The sequence below is a fragment of the Cryptomeria japonica genome, chromosome 3 (genome assembly GCF_030272615.1).
Source record: "Cryptomeria japonica chromosome 3, Sugi_1.0, whole genome shotgun sequence".
In the NCBI taxonomy this organism is placed as follows: Eukaryota; Viridiplantae; Streptophyta; class Pinopsida; order Cupressales; family Cupressaceae; genus Cryptomeria; species Cryptomeria japonica.
Window position 1 is genome coordinate 856,632,476 of NC_081407.1, and position 22,272 is coordinate 856,654,747.

A 22,272-nucleotide genomic window follows, 5' to 3' on the forward strand; every position below is an offset into this window, starting at 1 on the left:
TTCTCTCTCCTTGGAGTTGGGGAGGGGAGAACAACTAGGGTTCGATTTTTCCGCTTTACATTTTGGTGAACCTGACGTGAACATCCTCATTCTGATTATTCATAATTAGATCTGAAAATTTTGCTTTCCTAATTATATTTCCATGTTTGATCTTTTGCAAATTTTAGTGGCTAATTGCATAAAAACCCTAAAATTTTCTTTTTAGTAATTAAACTTGTGAAATGTTTAATTGTTAATGCTTGTTTCAGATCTACCCTTCTATTGCAAATTGTCAATTCATATTTGTGCTTTAATTCTGAAAATTAAGTGGTTAAATGTCAAAATCCTAATTTTTAAGACCTTCTTGATTCAACCTTTGACTGATAATTTCATTAATCAAAACACTTCCAAATCGGTTGTAACATTGGATTCCGCAATAAAATCACAATATCTTTCATCCTTGAAAATTTGGAAAAAAGTTGCGAGGACCGTGTGCACCCCGAGCGCCATCGTCCCCAACATTTTTTTTGAAATTTCAGGAGTTAGATCTTACTGTATTTTTCTGCTAAAATCCAGAATTTTGGCTGATTTTATCAATTTTAACACCTTCAAAATTAAAGTCAAAGTTGGTCTAGCGATTGCTCGGATAAAGGCTTATAATCATTCAAAAAATTGTTGAAATTGAAATTCATATCAAAATTGTGTTTCTTATAGTCCTAAATCTAAAAAGTGTGTTGGCATTCATTCGAAATTTCAGTGCTTTATTCAAATTCTTGCAATTTGTGACTTTTGAAATTAAGTGCTTAATTACAACAACTTTGATTTCCACTTTCAAAATCGAATTTTGCATGAAATTGAGTCAACTTCTAAATTTCAAAGCTTGTATTGCTTTTAGTATTCCCTCTAAAATCATAAAATTCAAAATTTCAGTTTCCCCCTCTTTTTCAAAATTCAAATTTTACATTTTTCAACAATCTTGGTAGGGTTCAATTTTGAGATTGCAACTTTAATTTGGCCTATCTACAGATCGTAAAATCACTCAATTTTTTTAGATTAGCTTTAAAATCATCATAACTTTCATCCCTGCAAATTTCGAAAAAAGTTGCGAGGACCGTGTGCACCCCGAGAGCCACGGTCCCGGACATTTTTTTTGAAATTTCGGGAGATTGTCCTGATTGTATTTAACAGCTTAAATCTAGAAGATTGGTTGATTTTACTAAAATTTGCTACCTCTAAAATTCAAAATTTTCTCTCTTTCTTTAGTGCATGAGTTTTACAACAATAAGTCCTACTTACACTATTCCCGTTAGACAAAGCCTTAGAATTAAGTCCTTCCAAGGTTTAATTACCGAGGAGATGGAACCTAATTTGAATGGCCTTTTTAACGAGGACATGGGTAATTCCTCTAATCCTCTTAATAATGAAGAAGCTCTCCATGAGGTTTCTGTAGAACAACTTTCAAAATTGGATAATCAATTTGATGATTTTTGACAATGGATGTCTCAAGAATACCCCGATAGTCAAGCTCTTCCTTTAATTGAGGGTCTAAAACGTATGCTTCAAAGTGATAAGAATGGAATTGATATTTTGCGTGGTATTGCACACATTGTGGATTCGAATGTGATGCCTATGAAGAGTTGTGCCGAAACCTTAAGTTACACACAACCTCCTACTCAAGACAATCATTCTATTCCTTTGACGACTTCTATTGCTAGTATACCTACTTTTACATCAAACATAATGACTACTTCAATACAAGACATTACTCCTATGATCACTAGTCATGGGGGCAATCCCTCTTCTTCAATTAACCCTCTTCCTTCATTCAATCCAACTTCTTCATTCATTCCTTCAATGAGTGTTCCTATTATATCACCACAAATGAACATGACACAAGGGGGCAATTCGTTTTCCATTCCTCCTTGTAGTGTTCCTCTTGTCCAATCATCTCCTATGACTAACTATCATAGTGTCCCACCACCTTACTCTCTACCTTCTTTCAATAACATAACACCTCCATCACAATCTAACACGTCTAATATGAACTCTTCGACTGAAGCAACCATTAACAATCTTGCACAAACTGTCTCTTCTTTACAGCAACAAATTGCCTCTATGAATCAATCTAAGTTTAGTGTGCCCACATTTGATGTTGCGAGCCCACTTTCTCTTGACATTGTTCGAGCTATTCCCCCTAAACATGTTGAAATTCCGCATTTGGAGCTTTATAATGGTAAGGGTGATCCTCTAACACATGTTAAGACCTTTCAAACAATATGTACTGATTTTGCTTATGACCAAAGGTTGCTTGCAAAACTGTTTACTAGAACATTAAGAGATAAAGCCCTACAATGGTATTGCTCATTGCCTTCTTATTCTATTACTTCTTTTGAACAACTTGCAAATGCTTTTATTCAACAGTTTCAAAACAATATAAGTCCTAAGGTTACTTTGATTGATTTAATGCATTGTAAACAAGGTGTTAAAGAAAAAGTGACTGATTTCATTGGTAGATATAAGCATTTGTATGCTCAAATTTATTTTCCAGTACCTGACAATGACATTCAAAGAATCTTTATTTCTAATTTACAAAAAGACATTAGAGAAAAACTCCTGTTTTCTGAGTTTACTTCTTTCCAACAGTTGTGCGCAACTCTTCACAATTATCAACTGACTGTGAGTCAAATGGAACAATCACATCCTATGGCTCCGAGTGATAAGGGTGATAGTAGTCAACAACCATTTGGGAAGTTTAAACCGAACAGAGATTCTATCAAATTCAATGATAACATCATCAACAACAATGTGAATGCAGCATCAGGTGTGCCTCCTATTTCTAAGTTTTTCAAGAAAGAAAGAAAGTTTACTCCTTTGAATGAATCATTGCATAGTATTATGAATAAGTTATTGGAACAAAATGTGCTTACTCTTCCTCCTATAAGGAAAATTGATCCTGCAAAGATTACTTCACCTTATTTTGATAACAAATCTTTTTGTCAATTTCATCTTCAACCTGGGCATGATACTGAAAAATGTTTTGCTTTAAAGGGTAAAATTCAAGATTTGATTGATAATAATACTATCTCTGTTTCTGGAGTGAATGATAAAGGCAATACATCTGTAGCTCCTCCTAACCAAAATCTTCAGATTTTTACTGATCCATTGCCTTCTCATACCTCTAATGCGATTGATACTACTGATTCCTCTGTCTCACCTGATGATCTTGTGTCTATGACTCCGAATGTGATTAACTTTGTGGAGCAGCAGAAAATCCCTAAAGAACTTTCCATCACCTTTGATTCTAGTGAAACTATCAGGGCACCTGATGGTCCTTTATATATAGTTGCAAAAGTAAAAAATACACCTTGCTGTGGAGTGCTTATTGATCCTTCTTGCATGGTTAATGTCATTACTGAAGAATTTCTTTTTACTTTGCAATTGAATCAAGTGATCTATGATGAAACAAATGTGGTTGTGAAACTATTTGATGCATTTTCTTCTCTTGCAATTGGTTCTATTACATTACCTATTGAGGTCCATAACAAATCCCTTGATGTGGACTTTGCTATTATTCCATCATCCGAACAATTTCGTGTGAAGCTAGGCTATCCTTGGCTATCTTCCATGAAAGCTATTGCTTCTCCTATTCACAAGTGTTTGAAATTTCCCCATAATGGTGAAGTTGTTACTGTCAATCATAGTCTCTTTAAACCAGCTGAAAGAACTTCTAGCGTTCCTATTGATTACTTTTGGCCTAAACAATTCCAGTCTCTTCCTCCACGAAGTGATCATCTTTTCAAATCTTATCAAAAGTGGAAAAAAGACATGATCCTATCTCTAAGCGAACCTAGAACACCCAAACTTAACATTCCTATCGTTCTTGAGAAGGAAGCTCTTCCTTTGAAAGATAAAACTAATGTCTTTCCTCAAGAAGATTCCCAACCCATCCCTATGGATGTGACTATGCCTATGACTAATAAACTTCCTAAAAGTAGACCTATCCCTCCTCGTCATGATGGACTTGGTCTCCTTCCTAAACCAAATATTCCTCCCTTATATGGAGCAGTTCCTCCTCCTTCCTCTTATGGAGAGAAGAGACCTTTCTCTTCTCTTATTTTTCAACCTAAGAGACCACAACCTAAACACCCAAGTGATAAGGATGAGAACATTCCTCCTCCTCAATCTTCGCAACTTCCTACTAAGACTAGACGAAATCATTCTGCACGTGAATGCCGATGAAAGCGTCGTCTTAGAGCTTAGGCAGCTGCTTCTCAAACTTTGCAATCCCCAAAAACACCTTCAACTAATATTATTCCATTTTCTCCTCAGCCGACGATTGAGCCGAAATCTCCTAAACATAAGATGCATGATGGTCTTGATCCTATGTGAGTTAAAGATCCTATTTTTATAAATCTTGATGATGATATAGATGAAAATGTCATTCATGATGAAAATGCTACTTCTCCTGTTCATTCTGATAGTGAATATGAATATGTTGATGTTAATAACCATCTATCTAACGAATTTTCTAAAGCACTTATCCTAGCTCCTAGACAAGAACAACGTGGCTTGGAACATGAACATAGCCCTTGTTTGGATCTTGTGATAGCTCCATCTGCTGTGTTGGATGTTCCTCCTCTAGCATGTTCCCTACCTTCCCGAAACATTGATCAGCAAGATCGGAGGGTAGATGACGTGCTAGACTAGTTTCATTAGCATAGAAGATTCTCTCATCCTCTCTTTCATTACTTCTTCTATGTGTTATTCTCATTCTTCTATTTGTTGTCCTTAGTGTTGTCTACTTGAGGACGATGCAAAACATTGAGATCTTTTTTTGGTCTCTCTCATGTTGACTCAAAAGACACATGTGTTCCCTTCTTCTAGGTGACCTTCCTTGATTGGGGAATGAAGAACAATTATGCATACATACATATGATATACATGAATAATCATACAGCATACTAACCCCAAGGAAAGCGAAGTCACCTCGTGCTTTGTGTTTTGTGTCTATTATCCTTGGGTTTATCTCACACTTGGGGGCTAAATCCTTGTAATAACGTGCTCCTTTCCTTTCTCATTTCTTATATGTATCACTACCTTAAAGCAATCACCCCTGGTGAGGCGTGTGCGATCGCTTTAACGTAGGGGGGCATACATCCCGTTCATATCTTTTCAAGATACTTGAAAATTTCTTGACAAATTTAGCTTTGCCTTGAAAATTTTTGATATCTTTCTTGCATGACTCATAGTGAGGGAACCTTACTACTGACAGTCATGGTTCTCCCTCATGATCTTCCCTTTTACTTTGTCAATCGAAGTCGTAAGATCCTTAGTCCACTGGGGGCTTGGTGTATCTTGCCTCCTTGATGTGGTGAAAGTTTTTCAATGTTGTTTCCTTGTACTTTACCGGAAGTATGAGCATACGCTTATACTCCCTCTAAAGTGGGGGCTAAATGTAGCGTCCTAAAATTGCGACACTTGCAATTTCGACTGCATTTGGGTCTTCACGATGGCGATGCAACACGAAACCTGAATGGAGACCCCGAAACTTGTTCATGACATCAAAAACTACATTTTTTAGCACCCTGGCCTGATCCTCCTTGCACCCTGCTATCCCTGGAGGTGGGACCATGGTGCCCAGCACCCTGGTCCCTGGCCCTATTTTGGGCCCGATCTCCTATGGGACTTCGGGTCTTTATGTTTGCAATTTGGAAAATAGTACTTCCTGGTCGGCCCAAGGTCGGAAAAATCAGTCTTTTAACCCTAATTGACAAGTATATAAACGACATTTCCTCTCCCATTTGGGGAGGTAGAAAAAGAGGAAGGACATATGTGTACAAGACGTGGAAACGATATTCAAACATTCAAGCATTCAAGCATTCCTTCAAGCAATTGATAGTTCTAAGTCTCCATTCAAGGCTAAGTGTTGCATTCAAGACAAGGATTCAACCATTGAAGAGTAGATCACATACCACAACATACAACATACAACATACAACAACATCTATACCTTCGCATATAAGGATACAAACATCCTTACAACAAGGTATTAGTACTTGTTTTACATTACATTTACAGCATTTCTCATTTCTTGGTTAATTCCAAAACCGGGGTTTGACCTAAGGGCAAACCCCTAATCCCTAACCCCCCAATCATCTTCACTTTTCTGTGTGTAGGTTGCAGGTACGCGGCTGAAATTGAAGATCTGGAATCCTTGTGCAGAGACGAACAGATCCCCCTTCGTTTCGCGGATTTTTCGGAGGACCGTGTGCACACCGGGCGCCATCGTCCCGTCAACTTTTGCTCAAATTTGCAGGACAGCGTCGTCTCGACATTTTACTGCTAATTCCAGGTCCGCAGCTTCATCCTATATCCCTAACTCAGTTTATAAGCGAATCTTTCTCACTTTCTATGCATTCCTAGCTTAATCATTCTATCCACATTTCTTTACAAAAGAGGGTATCCTTGATGTCACAACCCTTGAAACTCATATAGAATCCAATCTTGCATTGCGTGGGATTGGATCTTGTGGGTTTCAACCCCTCTTTTGAATGTAAAGTCTCTCCTAAGTGAAAACCATCAACCCTAGTGGCTCTCCCTTCTCTCTCCTTGGAGTTGGGGAGGGGAGAACGACTAGGGTTCGATTTTTCCGCTTTACAGTATGATTTGATATGCAACTAAATGTAAAATGATATGAAAACATGTTAAATGATATGCAACTAATTGTAAAATGATATGCAACTATGTTTTTGGTAGCATCCTCATTCTGTATTTGCCATCCGATATAGCCATATGTTGTTTGCTTTCTTTTTAGGTATCATCATTGAGCATTGATTTGTTTAGGATATGTTGAAAATTTATACAAGCATAATGGTATAATTGAACCATAATGACCTGAGAAAACTTTACATGATATTTGATTTTGCAAGATAGCACAAGCGTTAAGGTATAATTGAACCAGGACGACCTGAGTGCGTATTGCGTAAACAGACAAGATTAGATCATTTGTATGCGTGAAGTGGAATGAGGCCTTCAGTGATATTTGATGTATCACGTCGCGAGGCAAGTATTCACACAATACAAGTGATCACCTCCCAGACAGAAGACTAAGAAAATATTGGAAGTTCCTCATGATCTCTAGCTTTGAAGCATTTAGTGAGACAAGGAAGAGAATCCAAATAATCAAAAAAGTTCAAAATGCAAAACTAGTCAAGATTTTATGCTGTAATGCAACATCTAGTACTTCAAAAAATCATCCATCCTTGGTATTTTTGTGAATTGTTTTGTTTTGCGATGAAGCGTAGTTTTTGGTTTGTTGGATGTCATGCTTTTGAGTTTTGCAAATAGCCTTGATGTCTTGAATGTTTGCAATATTTAGACGATTTGAATGCCCCTAGCTGAGTGTGCCTCTTGATGTGAATATGTACAGTGATTTCCAAGCCATGGTGTATTTGTGGTAAGAGGATATATATGGATAAACCAGGATAGTGACTACGCTAAGTATGTCCTGAATGGATATTTGCTAAGTGTCGGGGAATGGCCGATAGTGTTTTGACGGATAAAATGGTATGGAGATAGATAGAGGAGCCATTCTTTCACAAGAGTTCCTGTTTACCAGGTTTTCACCATTTGTTTTTATTGTACTTTATGTTTTTTCTTTTTCTGAATTTTTTGATTTTTTTTTGGCTTGTTTTTGGCTTTTTCCGTGCACTAGGCTACTTAAGTGTAGTATTTCTTCAGATGGATGTTGTTAGTTGGTTCATCGAGCACATCTCCTTCTGAAGTTGTTAGCTGATAGGCACTTGATCCATAGACCGATATGATAACATAGGGACCCAACCAGTTAGGTTCAAATTTCCCTTTCTTTTCTCGATCTTGCTGATTTCTAGGATTTTCTTTGAGGACTAGGTCACCAATTTTGAAGTTTCTGGGAATGACCTTGTGATTGTAGCTCCTGCACATACATTGCTGATATGCTTTGAGATGAGTATAAGCATGCTGACATTTTTCATCTAATAGTTCAAGTTCTTGGAGTCAGTTAACTCGATACTCTTCATCTGGGATTAAGCCTTTCAAAGAGACTCTGAGAGATGGGATTTCTACTTCCAGGGGTAAAATGGCTTCTGATCCATATACCAATGAGTATGGTGTTGCTCTTGTAGGTGTGCAGATGCTGGTTTTGTATGCCCAAAGTGCTGGATTGAGTTGGACGTACCAATCTTTGCCTGCATCATTTATTGTTTTCTTTAGGATTTTCAAGATTGTTTTGTTAGATGCTTTTGCTTGACCATTTCCCTGTGGGTAATATGGTGTAGAGAACCTATGTTGGATTTTGAATTTTTCACATAGTTCTTGGACATCTTGATTTTTGAAAGGCCAACCATTATCTGTGATGATTGAACTTGGAATACCATATCTGCAGATCAGATAATTGAGGATAAAAGAGGCAATTTGTTTCCCAGTCACTGTGGTCATGAGAACTGCTTCTATCCATTTGGTAAAGTACTCTGTTGCAGTTATAATGAACTTGTGTCCATTTGAAGATGAAGGATGAATTTTGCCAACTAAGTCTAGTCCCCACTGACAAAAGGGCCAGGATGTTGTAAATGGCTACAGTTCTTGTGCTGATGCATGTATCAGATTACCATGGATCTGGCATTTAGGACATTTCTTAGCAAAGTGATATGAGTCTTTCTCAATTGTAGGCCAATAGTATCCCATCCTTAGAATCTTTTTAGCAAGAGTAGTACCACTTGAATGTGTGCCACAAATACCTTCGTGAAGCTCGTGTAAAGCAGAATCAAAATCATTACGATCAAGGCAACAAAGAAGAGTACCATCTAGACCTCGACAATACAAAGTATCAGTGGTAAGGGTGTAATGGGCAGCTTGCCAGATAAAGTTACATTTTTGGTTACAGGATTGGTCAATTGGTAAGATATTCTGCTTGAGGTAGTCATATATCAGTCCATATAATGGAGAATCTAAACCAGTCAAGGCATAGATAACCCAGGATTCAAAGTGGTCATAGGCGGGGGAGAACAGTTGCTCTACCAGGATCTTGTAACGACTCTGTTGCTCTATAATTTGTAGTAATGAAGTGATAGTAGCCATTGCATCGGCTGCTTTGTTGTTTAACCTTGGTATTTGTTCGAAGGTGATGTGCACAAAATACTATTTGAAGTCATCCACCATTCACTTGTAGGGTAGTAGCTTGTCATCCTTTGTCTGATAGTCATTGTTGATTTGATGGACAACTAGTTGTGAGTCCCCATAGAGCTTTAACTCTATGATTTTCCATTCTATGACCATTTTGATGCCTATAACCAATGCCTCATATTCAGCCACATTATTTATGCATGGAAACATAAGCCTATATGATCTTGGTCTAGTGTGTCCTTCAGGAGTGATGAACAGAATGCCAGCACCTGAACCATGTTGGGTATAGGATCCGTCAAAGTATAGGGTCCATTGTTTAGTAGAAAGAGAAAGAACGTCCTTGTCCAGAAATTCAATCTCCATGGTGTGTTTGCCTAGTAGCAGTGCTTCAGCCAACTGATTTGCAATTGCTTGTCCTTTGATTGCTTGTCTTTCTGTGTATTGGATGTCAAATTCACTGAGAATCATGACCCATTTAGCCAATCGGCCTGTAAGAACTGCCTTGCTGAGTAAATATTTGAGAGGATCAATTTTTGCGACTAGCTTAATGGTGTGTGCTAGCATATAATGTCGGAACTTCTGAGATGCGAGGACCACTGTTAGGCAAGCCTTTTCAATGAACGTATAGTTGAGTTCATATCCATTTAGTGTCCTACTGATGTAATATATGGCTCGTTCCTTTCCTTGTTGATCTTCTTGCACCAATAGTGCCCCCAGCGATATATCTGTTGTTGAGATATATAGGATAAGTGGCTTTCCTACGACCGGTGGTACTAGAATTGGTGGATTCATCAGGTACTGTTTGATTTGGTAAAAAGATTCTGCACACTTGGTCTCCCATCTGAATGGTACATTTTTGTGTAGTAAATGATTAAATGGTAGACTTTTATCTGCTAGTTGAGCGATGAATCACCGAATTGATTGAAGTCGTCTTTGTAGAGATCTGAGTTGACTGATATTCTGTGGTGGTGGCATGTCCATAATGGCTTGTACCTTTGTTGGATCTACTTCAATACCTTTAGTTGAGACTATATAGCCTAGTAACTTGCCTGATGTAACCCCGAAGACACACTTCTTAGGGTTGAGCCTTACTTGGAATTTCTCCAATCAATCAAAGATCTTTGTTAGGATGCCAAGATGTTCTGCTCTGGTGAAGGATTTAGCTAGTAAATCATCCACATAGTCTTCCATAAATGTGTGCATCATGTCATGGAATATTGTTGTCATTGCTCTTTGATAGGTGGCCCCTGCATTCTTTAAGTCAAAAGGCATAACATTCCAACAGTACGTTCCCCAAGGACAGGTGAACACGGTTTTATCTTGATCTTCTGGGGCTATTTTGATTTGATTATAGCCTGAGAAACCGTCCATTAGTGAGAGCATTGCATGGCCTGCTGTAAGATCTACAATTATGTCGATACTGAGCAGAGGAAAGTCATCTTTTGGACAAGCTTTGTTGACGTCTCTAAAGTCAGTGCATATTCTGATACTACCATGTGGTTTTGATACTGGAATGATGTTGAAAATCCATTCTACATAGTCAATGGGTCGGATGAATCTGACGTCTAATAATTTCTTTAGTTCAGTTTTGACATGAGTGTCACCTGTGGATTCATCTTTCATAGCTTTTGCTTGACTGGTTTGACTCCTGAGGAAATGGACAAGTGATGCATGATTAAGTGTGGATCCACTCCAAGCATATCAACATATGACCAAGCAAAGTTAATTTGTTGTTCTTTAAGGAAAATGATGAATGCTGATCTTTCTTCCTCTGTCAGAGATTCTGCAAGGTGTAGGTTTCTAACTGCTTCTGTGGTACCAATGTTGATTGATTGAGTGGGCTCAATCAATATGGGTGATTGCTCATGAAAGTGCTCAGGAAGAGTGTCAAGTCTCCCATCGTTAGGTGCCTTAAAAAGGTTTTCACCTTCCGATGCATTCTTTATTTTTACTTTTTTGTGATCTAGAACTACCATTGATTGGTTTTCAGCATCAAATCTTTTACTTGGTTCGTTTTTGCGACTGAGAGACTTGGCACTCCCTGGTTTGCAGATATTGTTACTTTGTTCACTGGTAGAGCCTGTTTCCAGATTTATGGTACATAGGTAATGGATAATAGATTCATCATCTGGGAAAAGTGGTATATCATGGATTTCAGGTTCATCCCAATCAATGAGGTCAGGAAAGACAAGTGGTAAGGAATCGTTAGGTGGATCAAGTGCAGCTACTGTGAGTGTTAGGACAAAGTTTTCATCGTGATTGTGCTTGGTTTTAAAGAAGTCTAGGATTTCATCAAGGTCTTCAATGGTATTATCTTCCACATAGACTTGTTCATAATGTTTCTATTTGCTTTCCCCGGCGTCATAGATATTCTGCAGTCCAAATTCAAGAGGTCTATCTTCTGCGTTATGTTCTTTTTGAGAAAGAAATATAGAATCCGTATCATTAGGGATATCTGTAGTAGCATTGGAACAGGTACCCCATTTATATTCATTAGAATCAGTCTCCGAGGCATCATCCCAGATTCTATCAGTGCTCTAAACTGGTATGTTGTATGGTGAAAACAAATCTTTGATGATAGATACCATTTTGATAGTTTTTGTTGATTCTGTGTCAGATCCGTCTTCTATTTTCTGTATTTGTTCATAGACTGTGCTTCCTCGGGGAGGAATAATGGTATCTGGAGATGATTTTATTGTTTCTTGAGATATTAGTGTTTGAATATGAGCTACTGCTGTAGATATGGCCCTTTTGTGTTTTAGAAGTTTTTCCTGATGTAACTTCTGATCTTGACGTTCTCATGCCTTGTGGATTGTTTCTACTGATTCAAAGAGTGCTTCCTGCCAGGATTCTTCTTTGTACTTCATCTTTACTTTCCATTGAGGTTTTATAGTTAGGTGGGGTGGCCTTTGTAATAAGAAAGTGAACCCACAACCCAATCCTACTTTGTTTCTATTGGGTTGTGAAGGAAGATTTATAGGTTCAGTGACTCCTTCCTTGCGTTTCCCAATAGGTCCTTTACCGCCATATCCCATTTGCTGCATGATTAAGTATCCTTTTCCATATAGGTGTGTAGGTAGAACAATATCTAGAGCAGCTGCTCTATGATCTTCTTTCTCATCTTTGTATAACTAGCTAAGAATATCCTTGTCTTCTGATTCATGTGCCAGAGTGCCCAATTGGATAAAGGTACCATCAAATTTGGTGATGGGCTAAGTGACTAGATGCGTTGATGTAGTAGGCAATCCATGAGATCTAGGTGATATTGGTAATTTGGCCAAACACAAAGGCTCCAAAGAGTATTCTCCCATACCTTGGTCTTTGATTTGCATTTTCTGTTTGAAGTCTCCCAATAAGGAGTTGGATTTCGCTGTTTGTTGATCTGATGTTGAAGATCATTGCTTTTCTCTATTATGAGGAACCAAACTGTCTTGGGCTACCCCCATTGCGTTGCAATGTTGAAATGGATTGTGATCAACAGATATGGAGACTTCTTGTCCGTCATAAGGAAATTTGACACACTGGTGATACATAGAAGGTACTGCTTGCATTTCATGTATCCAGGGTCGTCCTAACAAAATATTGTAGGTGAGATCAATATCTAAGACCTGACATATAGTAGCTTTTTGTACTGGTCCTACTTGAATGGGTAATGTCATAGTTCCTTTAGAAGACCTTTCCTCATCATCATATGCCTTTATAGTAATCTTCTTGCAGGGATCAATAGATTCTTCTAAGAAGCCTAATGCACGGATAAGCTTTAAAGTACATATATTAAGTCCGGCTCCTCCATCTATTAAGACTCTTTTTACTCGGTGAGTGCAAACAATGACTTCGATATGGAGAGGAGTATTATGCGGATGGCTTAAGGAAGCATCATCATGCTTTGAGAAGGTGAGGTTATGGGGTCCTGTCATATGGGTGACCATGGCTTGAAATCTGTCTGTATCCAGATTTTGAGGTACATTAGTTTCCAAGAGCGCTTGTTCCAATATGTCTTTGTGCTTTGGTGATAGTTTCAGCAATTCTAGTATAGATATCTATGCTAGAGTTTTGTGTAGTTGGCTAACCAAGTCATATTGGATTTTTGGTGTGGTAGTTGTAGGTGTAGTATGTCCTTTCAAGACATATTTCTGAGTTTGGGTTGTTACATTGATAGATTCATGATCACGCTTATCTCGGATGGTGATGACATTTACTTGATAATCTTCAGCTGATATGTGATTTATGGTGTTGTTGTAGATATGGTTGACACGAGCTTCACGTGTATTATCCGAGGTTGAAGCTCCATCTTTGTAATTTGGAAGAGGATTTTTAAAGGCTCCATGATCACCATTTGTTTTGAGACCATCTATTGTTAAGTCACCTCGATCAATCATATCTTGCACCACATGTTTTAACCTCATGCAATCGTTCGTCTGATGACCCTTGTTACGATGGTAATCACAATAGTGTGAATCATTCCACCAAGGTGGTTTGATTTGGGGTTCATAGTGGTTGATTGGAGGCAAAGAAAGAATCTTGTGTGCCAAAAGTTCTCTGAATGCTGATTCTAGTGATTGCCCCAGTGGTGTGAAGAGACGCTTTTGGAAATTGTTTGCGTTGTTGCATGAATTGTTGTTAGGTCTTGGATTCATGTTTTTGTTTTGAGTATCATTGGTGTTGTTTGTGTTGAGTTGTCCTTGATCAGTGTTTGGTGCATATGTGTTAGCATTTGGATTAGCATTCTTAGGATTTTTCATGTTTTGAGGATTTCCAGATAATGCGAGCACTGGTTGCTTAGATTTGGGATCATGTGTTTCATTGTTGCCTTCGTTTTTGTTTCGAGTCCAAAATCGAGATTTGTCAAGGTTGGTGTTGTTCTGGTTATTGTAGTTTGATGAGTTGGTTCCTTCCTTGTAGAATTTGAGTGTTCCCTTTTTGACACATGCTTCCTCTACTTGAATGCCATTCTCAATTAATTTAGCGAAAGATTGTATACATTGAAGTTTTAGTCTATAACTCATTTCACCATTCAAGTTATCGATGAAGATTTCCATTTTCTCCTTTTCGGGAATATCTTGAGGATATCTAGATACCATACATCGCCAGCGTTGAAGGAACACCATGAATGTTTCGTTGTTCTTTTGTTTGGTGTTGCAAACATCTAGCATGGTTATGGCATGTTGGATGTTGTAGGAATATTGGGTTATGAATTTGTTAACCAATTCATCAAATGATCTGACAGGTGGTGTAATTTTGGATAACCATTCCATAGTTTGCCCTCCCAAGCTTCTTGGGAATAACCTCATCAAATAGGTGTCATTATGAGCAAATTCAAGGCTCATGGTGCAAAATTCTCAAACATGATCTCAGGAATCACTTTTCCCATCATATTTATCAAATTTGGGAACGTCTGAGTTTGGAGGAAAAGGGACCATGTTTAATCTTCTGTCAAATGGATAAGGACAAATTTCGTTTAAAAAGTATCGCACTGTTGTCCCTTGTTGCATATCCTGTATTTGCCTTTGCAACATTTGCATTTGTTGAGTAAGGGCAGCCAAAGGTATGTTGTCTTATCGAGGGAAAAGTTCTTCCCTTGTATTTGTTCTCAGCTGAAAAGGTGTGGTAAATGGCAGGTATGTGTTGTTCAAAGTTATGAGTTTCGTCTTCTCTTTTTTGCTCTTGATATGCATATTGTCGAGATCCAGTTTTAAAGATGTTTGAGTCTAAATCTTCAGGAAGTTTAACATCTTTACTTGTAAGCATGAGCAGATATTTTTCTTTGTCATTTTCCATGAGCCTTTCGACAAGCTTTTGGAATGAGGGATTTTCCTGACATTCCCGAAGAAGTGCTTTAGAAATTTCAGGTTCTTCTAAGGGTGGAACTTCAAAAGGATTTGACAATCTTCGATTCATACTAGACTTGGTGTGTGTCTCGCTTTGTTGGTTTCTTTGAGAGCGAGTAACAGGCATTTTAGTAGAAACTTTCAGTGATGAAAGGGACAAAAGCCTTGTTGATATGTTGCTTGGGGGTGGGTGGTTCTGGTCGAGGTGTGTTATAAGTGATACACTCATTGGGCAAGAATGCTGGATTGATTTTTCCTCTACAGTTTATGATTTGATTAAAAGCAGACTTTTGACTGTAGGCTCTTGTCTTCAAGGGTTCTTTGTCAAATTCGTTGGATTTGTTTTGGATATAACGTTTGACATGATGAAGGAATACCCGATGAGATTTGAATAGTTGACGATTGATGTATAAAAACTTGTTTCTCTTGATGAATTTGGAAAAACTAGGTTGTTGTTTCTTCAACGTGATGTTACGATAAAGGTTCTTTCTTCTTAGAATATGAGGATTAGTCATGCATGAGTAATCAATGGTTTCCTTTGATTTGTTTGGATTCAGTTGATCTTGTTTGAAAATTTTCAAATCTTACTCTATCAAAGTGAAGGTTTAGATGCCCCTTCATGACAAAGTGTATCAAATGATATGGATAAAAGCTTCTCGATATGGAAACTTGATTTGACAACTAAAAAATTTTAAACAAGTGTTTTTGTGAGATAAAATCCATAAGATGGTAAAGGATTCTGTTGATACTAATGATGAGGTTTTCAAATTATGATAAGATAGACATGTTTTATCATGTGATTCGCTTAGGATTTTACAGCGTTTGTTTTGACACAAATTTAGCTCAAGAAATAGTCTCAACGGTTTGTTTTTGCTATTCTTGTTTGATGAAAAATGATGTTTGATGAAGAAAGCTTTGGAAAATGTTTTCAAAAATTTTAAAATCCCTCACTGTTTTGCCCTCTATTTTTGTGTTTTGGATCACGCGCTAAAACAGAGACTATATGCGCCACAGAATTTACCCCACGTGCTAAAACAAGGACCACACGTGCTAGGCTGCCCCCAAACACGCGCTAAAGTTTTGAATGTTCAAAAATGTTTTCTATTTGTTTTGAAAAATCTACGCGCTACCCTGGGCCTGCAACATGCTAACCTATGAATCTGATGTGCTAATGTTTAGCCTCCACGCGCTAAGCTGATGCTTCCATGCGCTAGATTATTTTTTTGATGCGCTAAATGTTTTCACACTATTTTGCCTTGAGATGAAACGCTACTATTTGGAACCAACGCGCTAATTTGATGTTTTGATGTGCTAACAAAAAGTCTGCATGCGCTAAGAAGTTGCTCTTATGCACTAAACTGCCCTAATTTTTCCTTTGGTTGGTTTTTTGCAAATTCTGAATTTTTGTCGTGAATTTTTCAAGTTTGATGGATGATTTTCTGAAGTAGTAAATGCAAGCACGACACAAAAAGTACAACCATTTTGCCTAATCTAATAAAAAGTGTATGTTCTGCGAGGATGTGTTCAAATCCCCAATGTTTTAACAGGTTTTGATATGAATAATACACTTCAGAAAGACTCTTTAGTCAAGGGTCATAAATAATATCATAGCCCACTAGTCTCGATACTCCGTCAGCTCAAACAGTCGTGTCACCCCCTAGAGGGCGCCCATTTTTTTGCCTTTTGTCAGAAATTAACCCAAAGTGAATTGCTTCATAGTTGAGTAGTTATCTTGGGGGCGGATTCTTCCCCACCCTTGCACTATGATGTTATAAATGTCTCATTACTGACTCGGTTTAAAGCTTCTATTTCTATGGTTCGTAATCAAGCTTCCCGTTCAGCCGTCAGTGATAAACTCCCTCAGGAGGCTTCCCAACCTTTAGAACAAAGGCTTTACGTATCTCAAGGATATTAGGGGAAGGCTAATCGCTACGCGCAACTGTTGAAAAGGACTTTCGTCACTTTCCACATTTGATTATAGTGGGTTGGAATTCTTGGCATCAAAGTCATTCCCCACTTACGTCGTTCCCTTCACACAGGCCATAAACGACTTTAAGAGTTGATTTCAACTCCTCGGGAAGGCAGGCCTGCTAAAGGATTTAAATGCAGTATGACTGAAAGCATAAGAGTAGGCTGGCTTTTTTATTACCCAATTAAGGGGAGAGCATATACCTTCTACTTTCAAGACAAGGCAAACAAGGTTCTTTTTATCTTTCAAGTCAATGATTTTCTAAGATCTATATGGAGATTGTTGCTCCATGAAAACATGGTGTTCTTTTTATTTCCTTCAAAGTGATGATTTTCTAATCTAGGAAAATAATTTGGTCAACAAAGCAAAATTTTGATCTTGGTGGTCAACAAAAGAAATCGATAAAAGGGGAAGGACTTCCCTCTTTGATTTTAAATAAAAAAAATTAAAGTGAGGTTCATTTTTCTTGCAAAATGTAAAATTGATCCTTTTAAGCACCAAAGGATGGTGATATTCTTTTTACCCCTTTCTTGCAAAAATAAAGATTGTTTTGTTCCTTTTAGAACTCAAATTGAGAAAGTTTTTCCTAGAAAAAGTAAGAAAAGATTGTTGTTGTGGTTCGTTTTACAGCCCAAAGTAAGGTGAGTTCAATTTTATCCAACAAGAATTAAAATGACTCTAAATTTTAACTAACTTAACTAAGCAAAAATCTAGAACTATTTGTAATTCTACAAATAAAATCCATCTCTACCTGCAAGAAATTGTCAGAGTCCTGCAAAAATTCCAATCAAATAGTTAGAAAAATCTGGATTTTGGTGGACTTTTACAAGTCTAAATTTAATTTCGGTTACAATTTTAATTTTTGCCTTCTGTTTGTGATCCGCTACAGAAAGGACTATACGCGCTACAATATAACCTAGATGTGCTAAAATAATGTCCCAATGTGCTACACTATTTACTGGATGCGCTACTCTGTGCGTCGAAAGCACTGCTCTGTTTTTCTCCCGCGCTGAGACCTATAGGAAAATTAGTGATTTGATGCACTAAAAGATGGACTTCACACACTGGATGATGGACTCCACGCGCTAAACAATGAACTGAATGTGCTAGGCTGTTAACTGGATGCGCTAAAAAGTGATCTTAATGCGCTAATTCATTTTTCCCACGTGCCTGCAAAAGTGGTTAAATTTAAAAACCGATTTGATATATGGGGTCGAGCCCCACGGTGGGCGCCAGAAATGTATGCGGGAAAAGCGGGTCGATGGAACTCAATATTTGAAAATGTTCAAAATACCTGTCCACACACACACAGAGGACTTCTCGGTGCAAGCTATGGAGTAACGAAGTATTACTCAGCTTCCCAAGGTGGGTCCCATGGTTCTCTATCTCACAATGTCCCTCAAACCAATGTTTTTGCTCTCAGATCACTGAGCAAAATGGTTTAGGGATGGCAAATGTAAGAACGAGGGATGCTTTGATAGATTTTAGAATGAAATGCACCCTAAGCTATGCATGATCTTAGAAATGCAATAAACTAGATGATAAGATGACAAGGTTAGTATGAGCACTATCCTAACATGATATATTTAGTCTATGATTGAGCTAAATGATAAAGAAAATATTCTAAACATGCATATTTAGACTAATTCCTGATTTAAGAGAGGCTAAAATGATGAGCATAAAAATGATATATGAAAGCTTGAATGTATTTGAGCATAAGTATGATACTAAAAATTTGAAGGATGTTTAAAATGGAGGAATGAGAGCTCTATTTATAGCAAAAACAAGGCAATGGATGGTCAGGATTGAAAGGTTTAATCAAGGGCCAAGCTTGAAAGTTGGGAATCCATGTTTGCAACTTGCACCAATGAAATGGTGACAAGTGTCAACATAGGGTTGGGTTGAGAGAATGGGTTGGAGGCATTAAATGCCTAAGAAGACCTTATGGTTATCTAGAGGTTAAGGGTCAAGCCTAAATTAAGATTACCCATTGGATTAAGAGTTAATCCCAGGATAAACCCTTGTGCAAATGATTAAGAAATAATCATGGTCAAAGCATTAAATGCTTGATGAGACCCTTAGGTTGGATGAAGGTTGAGTTAAAAGAAATTCTTTAACCATGTGGGAGGGTTTGAGTTAACCATTAATGGTTATGAAGACTTTGGGGAATTAAGTGGTTGAAGGCTTGAAGCCTTTAATGGTTATCAAAGACTTTGAGGAATTAAGTGGTTGAAGGCTTGAAGCCTTTAATGGTTATCAAAGACTTTGAGGATTTGAGAAGTGACCTCACCTTGCTTAGGGATGTGACAAAGTTTAGAAGATGGGTTAGGCTAATTAGAAGCGATTAGAAGAGTCTAGAAGGAATTAGGAATAGGATTTAGGATGGAAGTGAGAGATGTAAGATTTTACAAGTGGATGGAGGGATAATAGGATTTAATTGAATTAAATGATTTAATTCAATTTGGTTGCAATTTGGGGAAATTAAATAAATTAGATTTATTCAATTTAGGATAATTATTTAATTAAATTTGAATTTAATTAAAAGTGGATAGGGGGAATTTAATTGAATAAAATGATTTATTCATTAAATGGTATAGTGAATTTAATTGAGTAATTTACTTAATTAAATAGAGGAATGCGGGTAATTTAATTAAATTGGATTTAACATAAAATATTCATTTAGGAATATGGTCATTTTTATACGTCTACAGGTATGATTCTATGCTCAAGACTTTGAGTCAAGTACTTTGAAAATAAATAAAGGACCTGGATTGGGTTGCTTACAGAACTGCAAAGAAAATCAACTTTCTTTTGAAGTGAGTACAAATGTTGGTTGAATATATTAGGCTGCACCCAAAATATCCTACAAAGAGCACAAAAGGGCAGTCCAAGTCCCAACAAATAATTGAGTCGCTCCTGCAGCTTATTGGATGTACACTCAATCCTTCTGGCAACTTTAGTCATCTTTTCAAAGTTTTTGGCTAATCCTACTTTCAAGAAAATGTTCAGCTTATGCATTGGAATAAGGCTCTCTAAATTTTCACAAATTTGTAGTTCTTGAACAGATGCAGAATGCTTTTGTTGAAATCTGTCAACAACTAGATCTTTCTTTCTATTAGCTAAATCTCCTCCTTCCATTATTATGTTTTGAAAATTTTCTAAATTGGCTTTATTAACTACATCTACTCCATCCAATAACATAAACTGAATATTTTCTTGATTTTTTGCACTAGCTTTATTAATTACATTGACTCTATCCGATAAGATAAACTAAATATTTTCTAGATCATCTTTCCACAATGGATTCTTACGATGTTTTTTAATGAATGCAGAAAATTTTTGCTTTTCAAAAACTATTCCAATTGTGCATTCAAGAAGCTTAATCAATTTGCCCCTATAAAAATTAATTTTTTCCCGTCTCTTGGTATAGCCCAACACTTGCAGCACCAATCTCCATAGGTCTGACTAGTTCAAGATTCAGAATTTCGGGACAAGCAAGGACAAATCTGAAAATATTTTCCTTCTGTATTCCTAAGCTTGACAAAAATTCTATTATAGAGTATAGAGATTCTTCTGAACCGTTGTTAAGGAGGTCACTCTTGGTATGAAATAACTTACTTATCTCGTCCCAAGAGCAACTGATACCCACTAAAAGCATCAAATTTTCCAAAACAATACCTTTGTTGCACAAATTTGTTTCCATCAAACAAGAATTCCTTCTTTTCTCCAGTTGGAAACAATTCAAACCAATCATAACTACCATGAAGTTTCTATACAAATTATCATTAAGAATTGATGGGCAACTGATTATGATTCTCATGAGAGAAGCCTTACTGACTCCAAGATTCTCATAGAATTGCAGTTTATTTTGCAATTCTTTTGAAGAACAACTGAATACATCTGGGTGCCCTTTGTAGAGTTTCCCAAGCTCCTATCTTGGAAATCCAATGTTGCTCAAAGTTGACACAACTACAAGCAAGGCTTGGTTTTCCTTCATAAATAGTTGATGTTGAGGCAAAAAGCTATGGATATCACAAGGCTTTATACCAATGCTTTCAAAGAAGGGCTCAAACTCATTAATTGGATTATAAAGCAGATGTTTCTTAAGGGCTCGGGTTAAGTTCTTCTTTTGAAGTACACTAGACAACAGCTTGTGTATAAAACGTGGGGCATTGATGCTAATATCTCTGGCATCAGAAAAGTTAAATTCCCTTGTGTAGTAAAGATAATCTTGAAGCACTTGCTGAACTTGGTGCTTCACATTCTCTAGGATTTCAACCTGGGGCTCTACCCCTGATTTCCCAGAGAGTTTAGCAGTTTGAGCAAAAGTTGAAGGCAGCAGTTTTAAGTTTAAATAATGGAAACCCCAGTTAACCCAATTCTGTTTAGAAAAAAAAAATTTAGGATGTAGCAGTGCCCGTTGAAACATGGGTAAGTCATACATTAGGGTTTCTTGCTGAAACAGACACTGCAGAGTATATCACAATGATCAGAGCCAGAATTAGAGGTATTGAAAGAGTTTTTTAACAAGAACCCATTTGTGGGCATTGACAAAATTTTAGGATAAATTGTAACTATAAGTTTGATCTTCCACAGGAATTAGAAAACAATAGTGGTATCAAAAACAACCAGTAAGTGGAACAGTCATGAGATTAATCCATGAAAATTGAACTTGAAGTATTGCGGTGCTAAATAGAGGACATAGCTCTGTGATTGTCTTTATGTCTCTTCACATCACATGCATGCTCAGAGAGATTGGAGTGAGAATTTCATATGGGTTTTATCAGGGTTTGTGTTTTGGGAGTCCTTAGCTAAGCAGTCGTACGAAGTTTTCTTCCATTTTTATGGGATAAAGAAAGAAATGACAATAAGCTTGCTAAAGCCTGAATTGATCATACGAAGTTTTAGCATTATTAATCATTTGGTATGACAGATATTATAGCAATCAATAGGGGGAGGGACTATTTGTCACATATCTATTCTATTATTATATACTGTAATAAATAATTAACATATAAATAAAAAAATTATCAAATGTTGGTTAAAATGGATCAATACTTAACACAAAAGAATTTATAAATATTATATAAAAAAGATATAAATACATTTATTAACAAGTGAAATAAATAATTTTTTAGCTATCTACCATATGTGTCATTTATAAAATAAAATATTCACTTAAACAAGTATTGTTATCATAGTGAAAAAATAGTATTCGTGTGTGTATATCAATTGGGATAGCAATGTATATGCATCGAAGTATTTCATATTAATAATAATTTGTCTTATCACAAATATAAAAGGTTAACATAATAAATACCTTGTTTTTTTTCTATG

General features: G+C 36.9%; 1 pseudogene; it reads right to left on the reverse strand.

The window, feature by feature from the left end:
• Positions 1 to 22,272, reverse strand: part of LOC131066649 (transcription termination factor MTEF18, mitochondrial-like) — a 33,610-nt pseudogene that overhangs the window by 7,620 nt on the left and 3,718 nt on the right.